Source organism: Macaca thibetana, chromosome 10, assembly GCF_024542745.1.
Source record: "Macaca thibetana thibetana isolate TM-01 chromosome 10, ASM2454274v1, whole genome shotgun sequence".
In the NCBI taxonomy this organism is placed as follows: Eukaryota; Metazoa; Chordata; class Mammalia; order Primates; family Cercopithecidae; genus Macaca; species Macaca thibetana.
In genome coordinates, this window is record NC_065587.1 from 69,136,442 (window position 1) to 69,154,835 (window position 18,394).

Consider the following 18,394-nt stretch of genomic DNA (forward strand, 5'->3'; position numbering starts at 1 on the left):
GAAAATACATCCTTTGTTACAATGACAGCAGTTACTTTTCCTTAATAATCCTACAGGAATTTCTTCATTTGAAAAGCTGGCTGGCCTAGATTTCTCTATAAACTAAATGACATGCTACTTTTGAAATTATCCATCTCAGAAGTTCAAAGAAATTTAGGTATAAGAACACATTAATACTCTCACGAAACAAACCTTATCCAGGTTACCCATGAATTGTGACAGATCAAAGTCCAGTTTCTCATTTCAAATCAAGTATCACATTATTTATTACCTTAAAATACTAAGCCCTTACCTAATTCAATGGCAAATCATACTGGTTTTCAGTTTCTTAACTTGTACAAATCATACTGAAATATTTATGCAAAAGCTGTCATACAGTTGAATATTATAGACAGTTAACATCTCTCTCTTTTTTTTTTTTTTTTTGAGACGGAGTCTCACTCTGTCCCCCAGGCTGGAGTGCATGATCTCGGCTCACTGCAACCAATCTCCATCTCCCAGGTTCAAGTGATTCTCAACCTCCTGAGTAGCTGGGACCACAGGCACGCACCACCACACTCAGCTAATTTTAGTAGAGACAGGGTTTTACCATGTTGGCCAGGCTGGCCTTGAACTCCTGACCTCAAGTGATCCACCCACCTCGGCCTCTCAAAGAGCTGGGATTACAGGTGTGAGCCACCAAGCCTGGCCAACAGTAGAAAAGGGTACTCAGGGAATATAGTTCAAAAGTCATTGACTGTTGGCTGGACCAGGATTCTAGACTAGCTCTAGGGCTGAGATATCTTAGTAGATCAGTTAACTATTCATGTGGCCCAATTTCCCTTACTCTAAACCCAAAGTCAAACATAATCTCTAAAGTCTTTCATGCCCTCAAATGCTAATCTTGTAATCATATTTCTATTCAGGTAATAACTCAAAAGAAATGGTCTCATTTCCTTCATCATCTGACTAAAATTTAGTTAATCCATATTTTATGAATCCAACCAATAGGACACTGTTAAAGAACAAAAACAAAAGACTTTTCTTGAAAGCTAGAAACTCCATTCTGTAGTGATGATTCCCAGATCTGACTCTTAAACTCAACAACCTCAACAGACAATGACAGGGAGAAAAGATCTTACAACTTTGAGCTGAGCTGGGGTGGGGTGGGAGGTGTGAGAGAACAGAAAGATAGTTACAAATTCACAAAAATATATCATCCATTTCCATCTCCTCTAAAAAATATGAAATAAGCCTTAAAACGTTGTCATATAAACCATTATTAAGCCAATAAAAACTAATGAAGAAATTATGTCATTTATCCAAAATATGGAAAAACCACCTATTTACAGGAATCCTATTAATGTCCTAGATCTTCAGAAACTACATTTCACTAAGCTGGTCATCAAGCCCCTTCAAACTGCATCTAAGGACAATAATAATATTCAAACATCAAGAAAGAGGTACAGGTTCCACTCAACACCATTATTCCGTGGAGTCTTCCAGGACTAAGTCATTTTATAGAATCTTTGCTATCTTTGTTCTCTAGAAAATAATATCCCAAAGACTCTGAAATAAAACCAGCAAAACTCCTGTATTTGTTTCCCATTGTGACATAACAAATTATCACAAACAAAACAACACAAATTGATTATCTTACAGAAGTCAGCGGGCTTGACTGGGTCTCACAAGGGCTAAATGAGGGTATCCAGCGGACTAGTTCCCTGCTGGAAACTCTGGAGAAAATCTGCTTCCACATTCATTCATATTGGCTGAATTTAGTTCCTTGCAGCTGTAGGACTGAGGTTCCCACTTCCTTGCTGGTTTTCAGCTGGGACTGGCCTTTCCTACTAGAGGCTGCCTGCATTCCCCCTCTCATGCTTTCAATCTGGTCCCCTCCAGTAATGGCAGGCTAAGTCGTTCTCATGCTTCAAATCTCAGACTTCCCCTTCTGCCTCATCTCTGACACCAGCCAGAAAAAGTTCTCTGCTTTTAAGTGCTTATGTGAGTAGAATAAACCCACGCAGAAAATCCAAGATAATCTACCTAAGATCCTTAACTTTAATTAAATCTACATAACATACTCAGGTTCCAGGGTTTATAGTATGGAAATCATAGGGGAGCCATTATGCTTACAACAGTCTGCCTTCTGGTTTCCAAGGATTCATCTCTCTCCCAAATGCAAAACACATCCATCCCATCCCAAGGTCCCAAAGGTTTCCCATCTAAAGCTTATTTCAAAAGTCCCAAATCTCAGGCCGGGCGCGGTGGCTCACGCCTGTAATCCCAGCACTTTGGGAGGCCGAGGCGGGCGGCTCACAAGGTCAGGAGATCGAGACCACGGTGAAACCCCGTCTCTACTAAAAATACAAAAAATTAGCCGGGCGCGGTTGTGGGCGCCTGTAGTCCCTGCTACTCGGGAGGCTGAGGCAGGAGAATGGCGTGAACCCGGGAGGCGGAGCTTGCAGTGAGCTGAGATCGCGCAACTGCACTCCAGCCTGGGCGACAGAGCGAGACTCCGTCTCAAAAAAAAAAAAAAAAAGTCCCAAATCTCATTCATCTATTCAGGTGTGGATGAGGTTCTGGGGATAAAACAGTAAGTCCAACTCCTAGGGCACAATTCCTAAGAAAACAAGTTCTCTGCTCCCAAAATACTATTGTGAGACAGATATAGAATAACAATTATAAACATTCCAGTTCAAACGGGCAAAATGTAAAAGAAAACAGAGCCACGGGTCCAAAGTAGTTTCAAAATCTAGGGAATCTCTATTCCACTTCAAAGCCTGGGAAAAAATCCTCTCCAGCTTTTAGCTCCACCCCTCTGGCCTCTCCTATCTCCGTCTGAGTCACCCTTCTTTTTTTACGAAAAGCAACACATTCACATGTGAGTAGTTTTATCAGCCTGCTTCCTATCAGTAGAATTTGGGGGGTCCAACAGCCCTATTACTTTCTGTCTCTTTCAATCCAAAAGAGAATTGTTTATGTTGGCATAAAATTCTCAAGAACCTAACAGGCTGTGGAAGTATTCCACAGGGGTTCACTCCATTAAAGTTCACATTCACAAATAAACCAGGCTGCACATTTAATACTTTGCTTGGAAATCTCAGCTAAATATACAAGTTCATCACTTACAAATTTGGCTTTCCATATAACCATAGGATAAAATTCTGCTAAACTTAGTTGCTGCTACGTAACAAGGGTCCCCTTTCTGCCCGTTTCCAATAAGAAAGACCTCACTTCTGTCTGGGCCTTCATTAGCAGAGTCACTAACATCCATATTGCTATTAAAAGTCTGTCCTAGGTCTTTTCTTTTTTCTTTTTTGACAGGGTCTCACTCTGCCACCCAGGTTGGAGTGCAGTGGTGCCATTACCACTCCCTGCAGCCTCGACTTCCTGGGCTTAAGTGATCCTCCTGTGTTCTACGCCTTTTCTATCATGCCCCTTAAAATTATTCTAACCTTTATCTACTGCCACTTCCATTTTTAGGTAATAGTACCCCACTCCTGGTACCAAAATCTATACTAGTATTCGACTGCTGCTATAACAAATTACTACAAATGTAGTGGCTAAAAATGACACAAATTTATTATTTCACAGTTACTTAGGTGAGAAGTTGGGTGGACTTGGCTAGCTAGGTCTTCTGCTTAGGGTCTCATGAGGCCAAAAAATCAAGGTGTCTCAAGGTTGCATTCCTTGATGGAAACTCTGGGAAATTCACTTTCAAGCTCAATCAGGTTGTTGGTCAAATTCAGGTTCCTTCTGGTTGCAGGACTGAGGTCCCCATTTCTTGCTGGTTGCCAGCCAGGGACTGGTCTTTGCCACTAGAGGCTGCCCACATTCCTTCTGATAACTTTTCATGTGGTCCTCTCTAGCAAAAGCAAATGGAGTCCTTCTCAAGCTTCAAATCTGATTTCCTTTTCTGCCCATTTCTCTGACCCCAGTTGGAGAAAGTTCTCTGCTTTTAAGGACTCATGTGATTAGATTGGGCCCACCCAGAAAATCCAGGATAATTTTTCTATTTTAAGATTCTTAAACTTAATTACACCTGCTAAGTTCCTTTTGCCATGTAACATAGGGTAGTTACAGATTCTGGGGATTAAGGTATGGACAACTTGGGAAGAGGGAGATGTAATTCTGCCTACTACAAATCCAACTCCTATGGAAGGGTTTTTTTTTTCTTAAGATGCAGTCTTGCTATGTTGCCCAGGCTGGAGTGCAGTTGTGTGATCTCAGCTCATTGCAAGCTCCGCCTCCCAGGTTCACACCATTCTCCTGCCTCAGCCTCTCAAGTAGCTGGGACTACAGGCACCCGCCACCATGCCCGGCTACTCTTTTGTATTTTCAGTAGAGACGGGGTTTCACCATGTTAGCCAGGATGGTCTTGATCTCCTGACCTCGTGGTCCGCCCCCCTAGGCCTCTCAAAGTGCTGGGATTACAGGCGTGAGCCACCGTGCCCGGTCCCTATAGAAGGGATTAAACTCACTTCCTAAAGAAAATCATCCCTTTCTTTAAGAGTGTGAAGTAAAGGTGTACAAATTTTACTTACGTGAAGTAAAGTATATATACATACACGCATACATATGTCTTTACTTATGTGACACAAAGATTTATGTTCAGAGATAGAGACAATAGTAAAAACAAGGACTCACTCTGGATGAGTGAGTAGGCAAAGGAACTAAATGCGCAGTATGGAAAAGGAGTTGCCACCTGTTTCATCCTCAAACTGCAAGGCATTTCACCCATAACTACTTAGAAACTAACCCACGCTCCTCCTTAAATGTGTATTTCTCTTCTCTGTATTCCACAAAAAAGTACATAACTAAGCATTGTTTTGTTTTTAAAGAAAAGTCACCTCAGGGGGACCTAACTCTGTAATGAATTGATTAATCAATCTAAGCAAATTTCCAATCTTTCATTCAAGTCATACACCCTCCCCCAATAGCAAACCAAAGCCAAAAATTTCAAAGTCACAGAAGGACAAAAACATGCCCTGCTAAGACTGCAGGTGAACTTTTGAGAATACCACAGAGGAGAACTAGTATTGGTACTGGACTTTCAGCCCCAGGTTCACCAAGCCAGTAAAGCCAAATACTTACAACAAAAACCTACAACTACAAAGGTAATATTCTAAAGCCCTGTCTACAGTCAAATTCTTGACTATAAATTTTACCTAGAACAGAAGAGCCCCCAATATACCAGCTAGTCCCTTTACAGTGACAGGTAAAAGCTACTTACTACACTTACTACCTGCCAGACACTGTAGTAAGCACTTGACACAAATTGTCTTATTTACTCCTCTCCATAAACTCACAAGCTAGAAAATACCATCATCCCCCTTTTACAGACGGGAAAACAGGCTTAGAGAGTTTAGGTCACAACTAAGTCGCAATGGCCCTGATATCTGACAACCTAGGCAGTGTGGTTTTTAATCACTGGGCCTATACTGCACTCCTTAGATGGCATAAAGTCTCCAATTCTTGGAAAAATCTTCCCTTCTTAGTTTTTTTTTTTTTTTTTTTTTTTGAGACGGAGTCTCGCTCTGTCGCCCAGGCTGGAGTGCACTGGCAAATCTCAGCTCACTGCCACCTCCGCCTCCCAGGTTCAAGCGATTCTCCTGCTTCAGCCTCCTGAGTAGCTGGGATTACAGGCGACCGCCACCAAGCCCGGCTGATTTTTGTATTTTTAGTAAAGACGGGGTTTCACCGTGTTGGTCAGGCTGGTCTCGAACTCTTGACCTCGTGATCCACCCGCTTCAGCCTCCCAAGTGTTGGGATTACAGGCGTGAGCCACCACGCCCAGACTCCCTTTTTAGTTTTCATTTCCTCTCCTCATATCCCATTCTCGTAGAATTAAACAGTTAAAAAGTAATCAAGTCTTCCCAAATAATTTGCCATCTCTTTTTCAGAACTCTTTCCTCCACACAAAGCAATAGTCAAGATGCAACTTCTCCTGACCCTGACTCTGCTTCCCCAAAACAAACTACAGAAGCTCCACCCATCACCTGCTTAATCTAGAAGTGTTCCAACACTGCAAAAACACACAACGAAAAACAAAATTGAAAAGTCCTACTCTTTCAAAAGGTCACCAACATATGTATACTCTTAGCCAAGCTTTCTCTCCATACCTCTTTTTCTATCCAGGCTCCCAACTAGTCCTTAACTCCAACTCTAGACGTTCTGCCCCACGTCTTGGTCCCTTCCCACTTTCTCCCCAGCAACTCCGCCTGGGGTTCTCTCCACCTCGCACCCACTCTGCAGGTGGGAAGCTCAGCCCCGCCCAGATGGACCCTAAGAAGGCCCCTACTCCAGCTGCCTAGTTCCGCCGCAGGGTTCACCGCACACTACCCAGCAGGCACCACTCCCTCCGCACCCTCCCCCAGCACCCCACTGCGGCCCCACCCCTCAAGTTCCCTTCCCCCTCTGACGACCCCCTCCTCCAAGTTGTCCCCTAGTCCCCACCCAGTCCGGCCCTTTCCTATGCAATAAGCTGGACTCCGGCAGCCGATTCCCACCCTCACATTGGCCTCTGCCCCCAAACCTCGCCCTCCGCCCTGGGGGGTGGCCCTGGGCCTCCCAGATGGGCTGCAGGGGCCTCGGTTGGTGTATGTGTGAAGGTGGGGGCAGGGGAAGGCGACGGGCCGCTCGGGAGTCTGCTGGAAGCGTGAGTGGCGGCCGCGCTCCGCTGCCCTATCCTGCGCCCACCCCACCCTCCAACGACCTCGCCTGGCGACTCCCAAGGTACCTGTGGTGGAAGCGGCAGCGGCAGTGGCCGCTCTCCCCTCTGCTCACACAGACAATATGGCGGCGGTGGAGGAGGAGACACACGGCTCGGCCGCCAGCCGCAGGGACCAGAGCGAGGCTGCAGCCGCGGCTGCCGGAAGCGGAAACCCCCTCCTACCAGGAGGCGGGGCGAGACAGCTTCCGACTCCGCCCCCAGAGGAATCTAGCTGAGTGCGGCCATGCTGGGCTGTCCTATTGTAGCCTTAGGGATTCAGTTCTGGGCTAGGGTGCAAAATGGAAGGAATTCCCAACGCAAAGCAGAATAAGGAGACTTGCAATAGTTACGCGCATTTTATTTCAATAGTGTTAACAAATGACAACAGAGAGAATACGAACCTCCCACTAGGTGAACAGTTGGTTTGATCCAAGTTAATATGGCGGTACCCAGGTTTCCCGCACTTCAGCCAGCTGGCCCCTCCTTTCCTGAAAAGAACCATGCGCGACCTGCAGAGCTGTAGAGCCAAGCATCCTGGGAGCTGAAGTCCCTTTTGCTCTGACCCCCTCGTTTAAAATTAGGGTTTCAGCAACACTTTCTATTCAAACTTGGAGTTCGGAAGAAGTGAATGAAAGTTGGACCCTAGAAAGGGCATGGCGCAGGAGTCTGGGAAGTGAGGATACTAGGTCTCAAGAGACCAAGGCCCAATTCCTTCCTCCTACAGAAGTCTTGCCTAGAGCTCTGCGTTCAAAATAGAGTGTTTTTTCCCCTTCTATCTGCCTCCCACCCCCGCTCTCCTTTCCCGAGCTACCTCCCCAAAACAGTCACAGAGCACCTTCTACCATGCAAAGTTCATCATGGTCTCCTCATGATCAAAAATCTCCCATGGACCTCTTTGTGTACCAAAGATAGCCCAAACTCTTCACTTGACATTCAAAGTCCTCCATAATTTGGCCAAACCCTCTTTTCCAGCCTCCTATTTTGCCACTCTCATCTCAAATTCCGGAAGCTTCCACCCACTAAAACTGCAAACAATTCCTGGAACTTAGCTGTGTTGCCTCCCTCGCTTTGCACTGGCAGTTACTTCTCTTACTGTCACCTCATGGACTGGATAATTTCCGTATGCCGATTGAACTAATTCAGGGATCCTTTCCTCTTGGGGTCTTCTCTCTGTTGAACTCCCTCAAACCCAGGCACTATCAGTTAGTAACCTGAGGACCTCAGTCTGTCTGCTCCATCAGACTGTGAGCCCCTAGTGGACAGAGCTCCATCTGATGATCAACCTCTCCTTTGCAGGCCCTGCTAAAAGCTGAAGCGTCTAGGAGTTGCTGAAAGGAGTTCAAGTGTTAGTCTCACCTCTGATGGGACAGAGGTGTGAGCACTGGAATGCGGGTGAGGAGGCCAGGTTATTTCAGTACCAACCATTATCCCTAGCTGTCTCAGAATAGCTGGTTGTCTCAGGAATAGGCCTCTCCACACTCCACAGCCCTCCTGTCACAGTTTGTCAGCTGACTAGCACCTCTGCTCCCAAAGAGGCATCTCCTGCCCACGTGGGGTTAGGGCCGGTGGTGGCTGCAGACTTATCGTGATGGCCTCAGGGAGGTGGCTGTGGCCTTCTCTGGACCTCATCTGCTAGGCAGCTTGTGACATCTGATCCCAATTGCCTGGGAACCCATAACAGTTTTTCTCTCAGTATCCTGTAACTGGTGATTCCTCACCTCTGGGCCTCAATTTCCCCACTTGTGGACTGAGGAGGTTATACAAGATAATCCCAAAGTTTCTGGGAAGTCATCTTTCAGGAAATGATACCCTTCTACCTACCTCTTGAACGTATCTTTTTGGCTCTCGTGGCTTTGTTTTTCCCAACTGTATTCACATTTGTTTAACTCACAACAATTCATCATTTGCTGTGAGCCAGACACTGTGCTAGGTACTAGGGATGTGTTATGAGCAAGACATACACCAGGTGCTTACTGGTGGAGCTCACCTTTTAAAGTGAGAAGCAAGTAATGCACAGGTAAACAAATGCATAAACAAAGTAATTTCAGGTAGCAATAAGTGCTATGAAAGGAAAAGATAAGTAGCTGTGAAGTATAGAACTTTAGCTTGAGTGGTTCAGAAGGTCCCTTTGAGAAGGAAACAGTAAGTGCAAACATCCCAAGGCAGGAAAGAGCATCACAAGTTTGAAGAAGGAAGCCATGGTGGCTGAAGCACTGCAAATAAAGGGAAGAAGAGGAAGAAATATGGTGGGAGAGGTGGGCAGGGCATTCAGGTAATGATAAGCTGGGTTTTCATCTGAGTGTAATGAAGATATTTCCCATTGCTTAGCCTTCTTGCCTTTCTGATCTCAGCCTCTCTCACAGCATTAGTTCTTCATTCTTCTTCCTAGTTCTGGCCTCTATCTGTGACTTCATTCAGAGGGCTCAACTGGGCACACATATACAACCCTAATACTCATGCAGGACATAATTGAAACCCAACTCCTGCCATCTACCAGGCCAACCTCATATAGGTCTCCCGTCTCAAGAGGCTTACCATCCCGAGTGTTCACCTAGTTGTGGACTTAACATTTTTTTTTTTTTTTTTTGAGACGGAGTCTCGCTCTGTCGCCCAGGCTGGAGTGCAGTGGCCGGATCTCAGCTCACTGCAAGCTCCGCCTCCCGGGTTCGGGCCATTCTCCTGTCTCAGCCTCCTGAGTAGCTGGGACTACAGGCGCCCGCCACCTCGCCCGGCTAGTTTTTTGTATTTTTTTTAGTAGAGACGGGGTTTCACCATGTTATCCAGGATGGTCTCGATCTCCTGACCTAGTGATCCGCCCGTCTCGGCCTCCCAAAGTGCTGGGATTACAGGCTTGAGCCACCGCGCCTGGCCGTGGACTTAACATTTATCCTTAACTCTTACTCTCCCTGATCCCCCACATCACACCTCTCAGGCTAGTCTTTCTGCAAACAACAGCAGCAGGAGCAACAGTTAAGATGTTGAGAGTAATTGCACTGTGCCACACACTGAATGTTCATCATCTCACTTAATCCTCATGTCAGCCTGATGAGGCAGAAACCAAAAGTATCTCGCTGTACAGATGAGGAGACTCAGGTTCACAGAGATCATAGGCCATGCCCAAGGTCACATGCTGGAGATGGAGCTTGAATTTCAACCTGGGCTATTAGAGTGAGTCTCTCTCTCTTTCTCGCTCTCTCTTTCTTTTGAGACAGGGTCTTGCTCTGTTGTCCAGGCTGGAGTGCAGTGGCATGATCATAGCTCATTATAACCTTGAACTCCTGTGATTAAGCGATCCTCCTACCTTAGCCTCCTGAGTAGCTAGGACTACAGACATGCACCACCATGCCTGGCTCATTTTTAATTTAGTAGTATTTTTATTACTATTATTATTATTGTAGATGGGGTCTTGCTATGTTGTCAGGGCTGGTCTTGAACTCCTAGGCTCAAGCAATTCTCCTGCCTTGGCCTCCCAAAGTGCTAGGATTTCAGGCAAAAGTTTTAATCATGCACTAAGAACCTAAGTGTATTAGCTTTCTATTGCTGCTTAACAAAATCACCCCAAAATATAGTGGCTTAAAACAACAATAGTTTATTTTATGTTTGTGTGGATTGGCAGTTTGGACATGTCTCAGCCAGGACAGCTCTTTTCTGCTCCAAGTGGTCTTTCCTGGCTTACTCTTACATTTGCTGTCAGTGAGCAGGTCAGCAAACTGGTTAGAACTCTATGGCCTCATTCACATGTCTGACAGCTGGTTGGGGTTGTTGGCTTGAGTACCTTGGTTCTCCTCCATATTGCTTCTTCAGTAAGCTAACTCAGGCTTCCTTATATGATGGCCTCCAAAAGAAAGAAAACAAAAGCAGCGAGATATCTTCAGACCTAGGCTTAGAAATAATATAGTGTTATTTTCCCTGTATTATATTGATCAAAGGCAGTCACATGGCCAGCTCAGATTCAAGGAAAGTAGAAATAGATTCCATTTCTTCATGAGAAAAACATCAAATCATACTGCGCAAGAAGTCATGTGTATAAGGATGGTGGAATTGTTGTGGCCACCTTTGCAAACATTATATCACATAAGTAACCATAGGCATGGAACTGGTTAAAGAAATTATGATACAGTCAGACATGGAGCTATTCACAGCAATGAGAGCTAACATTTTTGAGCACTTAATATGTGTCACTGTACAAGATGCTTTACATCTATTAACTCATTTAATTCTCACAACAGCTCTCTGTGACCAGTACATTTTTAATCCCCATTTTAGAGATTAAGTACACCAAGTCTCAGAGAGGTTAAACAACTAGTCCAACATCGAACAGCAAGTGACAAAGCCATTGAAAAGAATGAGGACAGTATTATGTCCTGACATAGAAATCTGGCCCTGACATTCTGTTATACAATACAAAACAAGAGACAAACAGTAGTTTGGTCAGAAAACATTTAAAAAGCACATTTAAAATATTAGGAGATGTGTGTGGTTTGTTTTGTTTTTTTGAGGTGGAGTTTCACTCTTGTTGCCCAGGATGGAGTGCAATGGTGCGATCTTGGCTCACTGCAACCTCCGCCTTCCAGGTTCAAGCGATTCTCCTGCCTCAATCTCCCAAGTAGGTGGGATTACAGGTGCCCACCACACCCAGCTAATTTTTGTATTTTTAGTACAGATGGGATTTCACCATGTTGGCCAGACTGGTCTTGAACTCCTGACCTCAGGTGATCGCCTGTCTTGGCCTCCCAAAGTGCTGGGATTACAGGTGTGAGCCACTGTGCCCGGGTGGAGATGTATGTCTTATAAAAATCAGTAGAATAAAAATTTTTACATGTCTTATAAAAATTAGTAGATGTATATGTCTTATAGTTTTAGATAAATTCAGGAAGAATTTACTGCAAACTATTAATGGAGCTTATCTTTGAAGAGAAGAAAAGGAGAAAACTTTTATTTAAACACCTCTGTTTGTATTGCTTGAATTTTTTTTTTTTTGAGAGAGAGGGTCTTGCTCTGTTGCCCAGGCTGAAGTGCCGTGGCAACAGTCGCAGCTTACTGCAGCCTCAACCTCCAGGGCTCAAGTCGTCCTTGCACCTCAGTCTCCCAAGTAGTTGAGGCCACAGGTGTGTGCCACCATGCCTGGCTAATTTATTTTTATATTTTGTGGAGATAGGGTCTCCCCATATTGGCCATGCTGGTCACAAACTCCTGGGTTCAAGTGATCCTCCCGCCTTGGCCTCCCAAAGGGCTGGAATTACAGTAGGCACAAAGCCTGGTCTTCTTTGAATTTTTTTACAGCAATCATAAATTTTTATTTCAGTACCTTATAAAGAAGAAAATGTTTTTAAAATGTCCTTCAGTTTGGCTCTCACCTATGTCTTTTCCTATTTGGTTTTATTTTTATTGTTTTTTTGTTTTCTTTTTTGATACCACCCCAGTCCAACCCCTTATCAATTCTGGCCCGAAGTTTTGTGGCTACCCTGAGGGCCCTTCCTCTCTCCCTCTGCAGTGCATCCCGCTTGCTGCAGGGGGACAGTTGATTAACCATCATGTTCCATTTTTGTCTAAGAGTTTTCAATGGTATTGCATTGCCTGCACAGACAGTCCAAACTCTTTGGCCTAGTGTATTGGGTGTTTGAAGTTTGACTCCAACTTGGTTGGATTCCAGCTCTGTCACTTGCAAGCAGTATAAATGTGAACAAGTTATTAGATCTCTCTGAACCTCGATTTCCACATCTTTTTTAAAAAAATGAAAGACTGGACACGGTGGCTCATGCCTGTAGTTCCAGCACTTTGGGAGGCCGAGGTGGGTGGATCACCTGAGGTCAGGAGTTCGAGACCAGCCTGGCCAACATGGCAAAACCTTGTCTCTACTAAAAGTACAAAAATTAGCCGGGCGTGGTGGCACATGCCTGTAACCCCAGCTACTCAGGGGCTGAGGCAGAGAGAATTGCTTGAACCTGGGAGGCGGAAGTTGCAGTGAGCCGAGATTGTGCCACTGCACTCCAGCCTAGGTGACAGAGCAAAACTCTGTCTCAAAGGAAAGAAGGAAAGAAAAGAAAGAAAGAAAGAGAAAGGGAGGGAGGGGGAGGGAGGAAGGGAGGAAGGAAGGAAGGAAGGAAGGAAGGGGGGAGGGAGGAAGGGAGGAAGGAAGGAAGGAAGGAAGGAAGGAAAGAAAGAAGGAAGGAAAGAAAAGGATATAGCATTACATATTTTGTGGCAAATTAGATTACTGTTCAGTGACTGTTCACTTCCTCCCCCAGCCAGGGGCAATTGATACTTTCCTGCCCCATTAATATTAGGCTTGGCCATATGGTTTGCTTTGGCCAGTGGAATATACATATCAGTGAAAATGTGCAAATTCTAGCCTAGGCCTTAAGAGGTCTTTCTTGTTTTCAACTGGCTGTCTTAGAATTTTCACCTCTGCCTTGAAGGGTGAGCTGTCATTGGTGCCTTATATCTTTTGAAACAGACTTCCAATCAAGGTTGTGGTAGGCAAGTCTGAGATAAGAATAGTTTTTTAGTCTTTAGTTTTAGTTTGTATTGATTAAATTATAATTTATCGTTTTTCATGAACTCCATATTTTTGAATGAGAGGAAACTAAAGAGGTGGGAAGAGAATGTTCTGTCTCAATTTAGGAAAACAGTAGCTTCTATCCAAACCTCCAACATCAAACAGGCTAGTCCTAGAAGAATAAAAGACACACATAGTAGTTCTGAAATTGAGTCAACCCCAGCAGAGCCCAGCCAAGATCAGCCAAACCCAAATGACTACATATGAGAGAGGGAGAAATCAATGTTTGCTTCTATCAGCACAGAGTCTTGGGGTAGTTTGATATGCAACATTATTATAGGAATAGCCAACTAAAAGATTCACATCATAGGGCTTTTTTTCAGGGTTAAATAAATGAATACAGGAAACACCTTAAAAATAGACTGGCACATAGCAAGGGTGTAATCCATGTGAACTACTCTTATTGGGGGTGCAACTGTGAACAAAACAAAACCCCTGCCTCATGAATCTTATGTATGTGGAGAGATATATGGAATGGCGGCTGGTGGTGAGTGTTATGGAGGAAAATAAAGCAAAGACCGTGAAGTGGGCTCATGCCTGGTGAATTTCAGGAATGGTCAGTAGATAGGGCAGCTGAGCCAAATGAGTGGCTGATCTTGGCTAGGCTCTGCTGGGGTTGACTCAAATTCAGGTCAACTACATGTGTCTTTTATTCTTCTGGGATGAACCTGTTTGATTCCGGGGGTTTGTACAGAAGGGAAGACAATATCTCAGAGGTTCACAAGGGGCTGGATTGTGCACAGCCATGTAGGGCTATTGTGAGGACTTGCTTCTGCTCTGAATGAGGTGGGGAGCTACGGGAGAGTTTTGAGCAGATGGAGGTCAGGCTCTGCTATGCATTTTTATAGGATTTGTCCAGCTGCTAAGTGTGGACTAAATGGACCAGAAATAAGGGCTGAAGCAGGGGGAAAAGATAAGAAGCTACTGACACAAACCAGGCAAGAGATGGTGATGGTTTGAACCAAAGTTGGACTCCAAGGTTCTTTTCAAAGTAAAATCAAAAGAATTTACTGATAGATTTGGTATGGGGTGTTTGAGGAAAAAAAAAAAAAAAATTGAGGATGACTCCAAGGCTTCTGGTCTGAGGAACTGAAAGAAAGAATTTGCCAGTAACTGAGATGAAGAAGGCTGTAGAAGAGAACTTCTGGGGGCAGGTGGAGAAATAGAGGAGGAATTAGCAGTTCCATTTGGGACTTGTTAAATTTAAGTAAGCTATGAGACTTCCAAGTGCAGATGACTAATCAGAAGTTAGATGTATGAATCTAGCCCAGGAGAGAGGTCCAGGCTGGAGATGTAATTTTGGGGAGTTACTATGTACTAAACTGTGTCCTCCCCAAATTTATATATTGAAACCCTAACACCCAGTGTGACACTATTTGGAGATAGGACCTTTAAGGAGGTTAAAAGAGATCGTAGAGTGGGCCCTAATTCAACAGGACTGTTGTCCTTACAGGAAGATGAAGAGATATCAGAGGTCATTCTCTCCCCATGCCGGTGCTCAGAGGAAAGGCTGTGTGAGGACACAGCAAGAAGGCAGCCGTTTATAAGCCGGGCAGAGAGCCTTCACCAGAAACCCTCCCTGACAGCACCTTGATCTCAGATTTCCAGCCTCTCAGTGAGAGGCTCAACTGTGAGAAAATAAATTTCTGTTGTTTAATCCTCTCAGTCTGTGGTATTTTTTTACGGTAGTTCGAGCAGACTACTACTGAGTCATCAACAGAGAAACGGTTTTTAAAGTCATAACAGGCCAGGCGTGGTGGCTCACACCTGTAATCCCAGCACTTTGGGAGGCTGAGGCAGGCAGATCACTTGAAGTCAGGAGTCTGAGACCAGCCTGGCCAACATGGTGAAACTCCGTCTCTATTAAAAATACAAAAATTAGTCGTGTGTGGTGGCATAATCCCAGCCTATAATCCCTGCTACTCAGGAGGCTGATGCAGGAGAATTGCTTGAAAGCGGGAGGCAGAGGTTGCAGTGAGCTGAGATCGAGCCACTGCACTCCAGCCTGGGCAACGAGAGTGAAACTGTTTCATAAATAAATAAATAGCCATAAGGCTGGGTGAAATTGCCAAGGGAATGAATGTAGACAGAGAAGGAAGACCAAGGACTGAGCCGTGGGGCATCCAACAGTAAGAGACAAGGAACTAAAAAGGAGCCTGAGAAGGAGGAGCCAGTGGGGTAAGTGTCCTGGGGACCAAGTAAAAAAAGTATTTCGTGGAGGGAGTGCTGATCCCCTGATCCCCTGTGTCAGATGCTGCTGAGGGGTCAGAAAAGAAAAGAACAAAGAGCTGATTTAAAAAGTGGAGGGCATTGTTTTGACAGGAGAGAGTGTAGGTAGATTGGTGGGAACAAAAGTCTGATTGGAGTGGGATTAAGAGAGAATAGGAGAAAATATAAATATAGACATAGAAAGGAAGGAAAAAAGGAAGGAAGGAAGGGAAGGAAGGAAGGAAGGCAGGCAGGCAGGCAGGCGGGCTCTTTTTTTTTTCTTTTTGAGATGGAGTCTCACTCTGTCGCCCAGGCCGGAGTGCAGTGGTATGATCTTGGCTCACTGCAACCTCTGCCTTCCAGGTTGAAGCGATTCTCCTGCCTCAGCCTCTCGAGTAGCTGGGATTACAGGTGCGTGCCACCACATCTGGCTAATTTTTGTATTTTTAGTATCAATGGGGTTTCACCATATTGGCCAGGCTGGTCTCGAACTCCTGACCTCAGGTGATCTGCTTGCCTCGGCCTTCCAAAGTGCTGGGATTAGAGGTATAAGCCACTGCACCTGGCCTGGAGAGCTCTTTTTAAGAGTAGAAAGCTTGGCCAGGCGTGGTGGCTCATGCCTGTAATCCCAGCACTTTGGGAGGCCGAGGCAGGCAGATCACCTGAGGTCAGGAGTTCGAGACCAGCCTGGCCAACATGGTGAAAACCCATCTCTACTAGAAATATACAAAGTTAGCCAGGTGTGGTGGCACACACCTGTAATCCCAGCTCCTCAGGAGGCTGAGGCAGGAGAATCACTTGAACCCGGGAGGCGGAGGTTGCAGTGAGCTGAGATAGTGCCATTGCATTCCAGCCTGAGCAATAAAAGTGAAACTACATCTCAAAAAAAAAAAAAGAGTAGAAAGCCAATGACTAAATGTAGAAGAATAGGAGTTGGCAACCGCCATAGGAGAGAATCATTAATGGACACCGTGGTAGTGGATTAAAGTTTGATGAGAAATAGGGCATTTGCGCAGTCTTAGAATATCTCCGTCCAAGATACTTGTTAATTACAAAGGGTAAAATAGTAACTTTACAGTGGAGAAACCCAGCAGACACCACTCAACCAAGTGATAAAGTGAACATCACCAGTAGCAGGGCAAATTGACGTCACGTGACTTCCGAGATGAGGCACTGAGTAGGACGTAGCGTCACTTCGGTGATATTTCTGCCAAAGAGGCATAATTGGCTCATGAGGAAACATTACAGAAGCCCAAAGTGGCCAGGCGCGGTGACTCACGCCTGTAATCCCAGCACTTTGGGAGGCCGAGGCGTGCGGATCACGAGGTCGGGAGTTTGAGACCAGCCTGACTAACATGGTGAAAACCTGTCTCTACTAAAAATACAAAAAACTAGCTGGGTGAGGTGGCGGGCGCCTGTAGTCCCAGCTACTTGGGAGGCTGAGGCAGGAGAATGGCGTAAACTCAGGAGGCGGAACTTGCAGTAAGCTGAGATCCAGCCACTGCACCCCAGCCTGGGCGACAGAGCGAGACTCCATCTCAAAAACAAACAAACAAACAAACAAAAATTAGCTGGCCATGGTGGCGTGTGCCTGTAATCCCAACTACTCAGGAGGCTGAGGCAAGAAAATCGCTTGAACTCAGGATGCAGAGGTTGCAGTGAGCCCAGATTGCACCACTGCACTCTAGCCTGGGCAACACAGCAAGACTCTGTCAAAAAAAAAAAAAAAAAAAGCCCAAAGTGAGGGATATCTTTGCAAAATAACAGGCCTTACTCTTTAAAAATGTTGAAGTGATAGAAGACAAAGAAAGACTGAGGAATAGTTTTAGATGAAGGAGAATAATGTAATTACAACAATTGAATGCCATGTGAGATCCTAGATTAAGAAAAAATCATTTTCATTTACTACAATATATATTAACTAGACAAGTGGTGAAATCTGAATAAGATCTGTAGATTAGATAATGGTTTTGCATCAATGTAAAACGTTCCAATTTTGGTTATTATAAGAGAATGTCCTTTCTTTTAGGAAATGTGCACTGGTTTTTAGGCCTGTAACTTACCATGAAAGAGTTCAGGGTTGGAGGAAAGAGAAATAAATGATAAAGCAAAGATGGTAAAATCTGGGTAATGGGTATTTGGCTATTCTGTTTTTGTTTTTGAAACAGGGTCTCACTCTGTTACCCCAGCTGGAGTGCAGTGGTGGGATAATAGCTCACTGCAGCCTCAACCTCCCAGGCTCAAACAATGCTCCCACTTCAACCTCCTGAGTAGCTGGGACCACAGTTGCGCACCACCACACCTGATTAATTTTTAAATATTTTGTAGAGATGGGGTCTGCCTGTGTTGCCCAGGCTGGTCGCAAATTCATAGGCTCAAGCAATCCTCCCATCGCAGCCTCCCAAAATACTGGGATTTCAGGTGTTAGCCATTGTGCCTGGTGATATTTGAGTGTTCTTTGTACTACTTTGTAACTTTTCTGTAAGTGACATTATGTCAAAATAAATTCTAAAAAGAGAGAATAGAAGGAAAGGAAGTAGAGATACGGAGACAGTGAGTCCAGGCAACTTTTTGAGGAGTTTTGCTATAGGACTGAGGACAGGTGGCAGGTGGAGAGCAAAATGGGGTCAAGATAAGTTGTTCAAAGGCAGAAATTGTAGCATGTTTTTATGCTGATGAGAGAGATTCAGTAGACTGGAAAAAAGTAATAATGCAGAGAGAGAGAGAGAGAGACAGAAAGAGAGAGAAGAGAGTGGCTAGAATGGTGTCTCTGAAGAGAGGGAAGGATGGCCTTGATCTTGGAGCACAGATGGCTCATCCATGGTCACAGAAGGGAGGGGAGAGTATTTGGGTACCAGATTGGTAGGTAGGTAGCTGTGCAGAGGAAATGTGTGGAAATGCTTTCTGATTGCTACCGTTTTCCCTGTGAAATA

General features: G+C 44.9%; 2 protein-coding genes across 4 annotated transcripts in view; both read right to left on the reverse strand.

The window, feature by feature from the left end:
- CSNK2A1 (casein kinase 2 alpha 1) overlaps positions 1–6,871 on the reverse strand; it is a 65,625-nt gene extending 58,754 nt beyond the window's left edge. For 2 of the 3 annotated variants that reach the window (XM_050807182.1, XM_050807179.1), the window contains exon 1: positions 6,722–6,853. The gene's annotated coding sequence lies outside the window, so the exon portion shown is untranslated. Of the gene's footprint in view, positions 1–6,721 lie in introns of all 3 variants that reach the window. The other variant, XM_050807180.1, reaches the window with a different exon arrangement.
- Positions 1–18,394, reverse strand: part of REM1 (RRAD and GEM like GTPase 1) — a 753,594-nt gene that overhangs the window by 724,753 nt on the left and 10,447 nt on the right. The gene's annotated exons all lie outside the window — the stretch shown is intronic.